This window comes from Lathyrus oleraceus, chromosome 5 (assembly GCF_024323335.1).
Source record: "Lathyrus oleraceus cultivar Zhongwan6 chromosome 5, CAAS_Psat_ZW6_1.0, whole genome shotgun sequence".
Classification (NCBI taxonomy): domain Eukaryota; kingdom Viridiplantae; phylum Streptophyta; class Magnoliopsida; order Fabales; family Fabaceae; genus Lathyrus; species Lathyrus oleraceus.
In genome coordinates this window covers 118,963,127-118,967,236 of record NC_066583.1, presented here as the reverse complement: position 1 = coordinate 118,967,236, position 4,110 = coordinate 118,963,127, and the positions used below count along the sequence as shown (strand labels likewise).

Genomic DNA, 4,110 nt, shown 5'->3' with positions numbered 1-4,110 from the left:
CCCTTCGCTAGATACAATCAACAATCCAAGAACTTGGGAGTTGAGAGGATAATGTTATCCTAACCACTCTTTTTCATCCAAAAAGAGATTTGAATTGTGAAAAGAGTTTGGAAAGTCTAATAATTGGAACTTAGAGGGAGACAAGTATCTGACCCTTGACTAAGTACGGTCAACAATCAAAGTACTTGGGAATTAAGAGGACAATGGAGTCCTAACTACTCTTTTTCTCCCTCATAGCACCTAGATCTAACTTGTTTGAATCATTAGATGTTTTAAGGGGGAAAGTTAAGTGTCAGGTCCTCAGGCTAGGTACGGCCGACAACCCAAGTACTTGAATTTTATGTACAAGCACGTACACCCTATTTTGCATTCCAATTTATTATGAAAATGGTTTTGAAAAAGGAACTTGACGTTAGATCAAATGTTTGATTTTATTATGAAAAGCGTGAGTGAAGAATGGAGGTGAGATATGGAATGAGGTTGAGAAGAGAATGGAGAAGAGATGTGAATAATGGATCATGGAATGGATGGGATTGAAAAATGAATGGAGAATGCTTGATGTTGGATCAAGCATTCACGTTGCAATGGTGTGAGTTTTATTTGGAAAACAACTTGAAGTTGAATCAAGTACCTTTTGTTTCTTTTGAAATTCTTTGGTTTATCATTTTTTTTTATTATCTTTTTTGATTATCATGCATGGCAAACTATCTAGAAAGCAATAAACCTAACTATTACATGATCATGGGGTGGGGGAACATTTGACCCACAATGGGGGGATGGATCCACACAATACAACATACATGGGAATGAAAATAAAATACAAGTTACAAACTATTAAGCTATGTACCATGCCTAAAGCATATAAGTGGCATGGTACGTCAAACAATACAAGGCTATTGAATGAGAATGAATGGGTTAGGATCATGACTAGCTAGGAGCGAGCTTGAATCTCAAAGTCACATGTGGAAACACAAAGTAACAAACGGGTTAGCATGATATTAAGTCAAATGAATGAGAATGATGCAACAATATGTAAGTACATTCAATGGGTAAAATCGATTCGAATGGTAATGAGTTAATCAATGAAAAGTAATCAAAGATCTATCATGAGATCATGGAAAATGAATTTAGACATACAAAGCATTCATCACCTAAATTGAAATGGGATTTTCAATTTACAATATGATCATAAACCAAATGAATCGATTAAATGGACAATTAAAGTGAATATTAGTTCTAAAGGATTAAAGTCTACCTAAACATGAAGTAGGATCACAATCAATCAAATGGGAAATCAACAACTTATATCAAGAATTGAATCTAACCTACATGATCATACAACTCACCATACAAAAAGTCCAATTGAACGGAAAATTAACCTAATGGGAAATACATAATATAATCAACATTAACCATATTAATCTCAACAAAAATCCACAAAAATGAATATCAAGACTTAATGACTAAATTTCTAATCATGGCAAGGTTGATCAATCATGAGTTAATTCTGAAAAAATAAGAAACTAAATCTAATCTAACAATTGATTAAACCTAATTCCTAAATCCTAATCACCTAATTAAATCTAATTATGGATTAAACTAAAATTAACAAAAATTCCTAATATCTAAAAAAGGAATTAGAACTAAATCTAACATGGATTAATCCTAATCAACATCAAGATTAACAAAAGAATGGGATTAATAAATAAATCAACCTAATTAAAGGTGCATTAAGGCAGATTAACATAGGGCCATGGGGGTGAAAGCAATGAGGGGGTGTAGTGGTTTCATGAAACGAAGAAAAAAATTCGCTAAAAAACACTCCATCTGGTTCAACAAATAAGTTCGGACCCATGAATGTGGCAAGGGAAACAACGTGTCCTCAAATCCACCACACTAGCATCATTCAACGCGGCTTCTCCGAGAGGAAACGACGACGAGAAAACACCGTGAATCGACCTCGTCGGCAAGAATGAATCATGTGCGCATCAACAAAGCTGAAAGGAGAGATACTCACCGATTTCACGTTGCCGTTGGATTCTTCGTGTTGTTGAAGACGAAAGATGAAGGAATGTTCTGGTTGATTGAGTTGAAGAGCATTTATTCGTGCCTTTGATACTCGATTCGTCATTGTGTTGCGAATCGTTGTTGTTGTCGATTCTTCGATTTACCGTCGATGATGAAGAGTGAAGTGTTGGAAGTGTGATGGCATTCGCGGTTGAAGCGGTGAATCCATTGCTGCATCCGTGATGAAGATGAAGCCTCTTTCAAACTGTGGGTTTTCTTTCTTGCTGCGATCTCGACTCTCTTCTCTACCCTCTCTCTTTTCTTCTTCTATTATGTTATTGTTCTGGCTCACTCTCGATTCCTCCCTTCTTCTTTGCCTATGATATTCCTGTTTTATTGTTTGTTGGAGTTTTTTTCAGAGGGTGTGAGGAGGTTGAAAAAATGGAGTTTCAATAGAGGGTGAAAATCCGTTTTTTGTCAGGGTGTGAGGTTCATTGTGTAGGGTTCTGGTGTATGTGGGGGTCCAGAACTGAGGTCTCAATGTTGAGGTTTAGAGGGTTTTTAGACGTTCTGAAGTGAGTTAGCAGGAGTTTTTCATGGCAGTTGAGGGGTTAAGAGGTTAGTTCGAAAAAACTTGCAGGTTGTTGCAGAGTTCTTTGAAGCAGTTGTCGATGGAGTCCGAGCAGGTTATAGTATTAGAAGAAGGGTTGAAGCAGGGTCATGAAGTGGTTGAGTTAGTTGATGAAATTGGGAAAGTTGAATTTTTTTTGCAGGTTGATTGGGGGAGTTATCTTATGGCAGGGTGTTGTCATTAGAGATTGTTGGAGGATGAAGACATTTGTTAGAATTCTGTTATGAGTTGGTTATGACATTTGGAGGAGGGTTTGGAAGTTATCCAGTTCAGGAAATTGGGGAATTGGTTAGGAGATTGAAGGTTGGCAAATTCTGGAAAATTGGAGGTTGAAGTCAGTTGGCTATAGTGTGATTCTGTTAGAGGTTTGTTAGTGGTTAGGAAGTTAGAAAATTCTGTTTTTAACTCTGAACTGAATTCAGTTTTTTGGGAGGGAGTTCTTGAAGGGTTATGGAAGTTGGAAATTCAGTAGAAGGTTTGAGGGTGTCACAGTTGCGTCTGTTGTTAGAGGATTCGGTCAGTGTCAGTTTTGAGGGTGGGGATGGAGGTAATGGGAGTTATGTTATCGTTTTGAGAGGAATGAAGAGATTGGAAGGTTTTTGTTATCTGTTCTGTTTTCTGTTAGGAGCAATTGTTAAATGTTATGCTATGTTTTCATTATGCAGCTTGAACATGGTTTGGATTCAAGCTTGGAATTTTCCATGAAGCTACTTGGCGATTGTCTTATGGTTAAGTGGGATCGGGTTCTGGATTTGGCTTGTGGTTTACCCGATAGAATGAAAATGGAGCTTGAAACTGTTTTGAAGTTCATTGGATTGGCTGTGGAGATTGCTCATGGAATTGGACTCATGTAGGATTGTTTTAGGATTTATGTAGAAATATATATTGTAAACTTGAACTGTTGTAATTAGAAAGTGATAGCAATTGAAATGTTGTAATTTGATTGAATTGGTTTATGTATGATTGAATTGGTTTATGTATGGTTATGTATGAAATTTGGATATATGTAATTGATATGAATAGAAATGTGAATGCATATGAAATGGTTTATTTTGGAATTTATATTTTTATGTAACTTAAAAATGGGATTGGAATGGAAATGTATTTGGAAATTGAATGTAATAGAATTGTAATTGAAATTGAATGAATTGAATAGAAATGCTATGTACAAGAAGATGATTAAAAAATGTACTTAAAAATATGAAGATGATAAAAAATGGATTTTGGTTAGATGGTTGACCAAAAAGTCAATAGTTGACCAAAAGTCAACTTAGGTAAAAAAATGTGTATTTTCTTATGGACAAATGAATATGGACCATAATGACAATGCAATGCACATGTGAGCTGGAACTATTATGAACCGATTATCAAAAGAACCAGACACAATCTAAGGTCTTGACTAACTATGAACATGAATGCACCATGATTGAAAGTGGATATGACTGAAAAGCCCGACGTTCTTAGACCAAATA

The 4,110-nt window shown here is 35.8% G+C and overlaps 1 long non-coding RNA gene across 1 annotated transcript; it reads left to right on the top strand.

The window, feature by feature from the left end:
* The first annotated feature begins 1,740 nt into the window (after positions 1-1,740).
* LOC127088157 (uncharacterized) lies at positions 1,741-3,654 on the top strand. The gene is made up of 2 exons (XR_007790133.1): positions 1,741-2,274; positions 3,304-3,654. It is a non-coding gene; the product is annotated as an uncharacterized LOC127088157 (long non-coding RNA).
* The last annotated feature ends 456 nt before the right edge of the window (positions 3,655-4,110 follow it).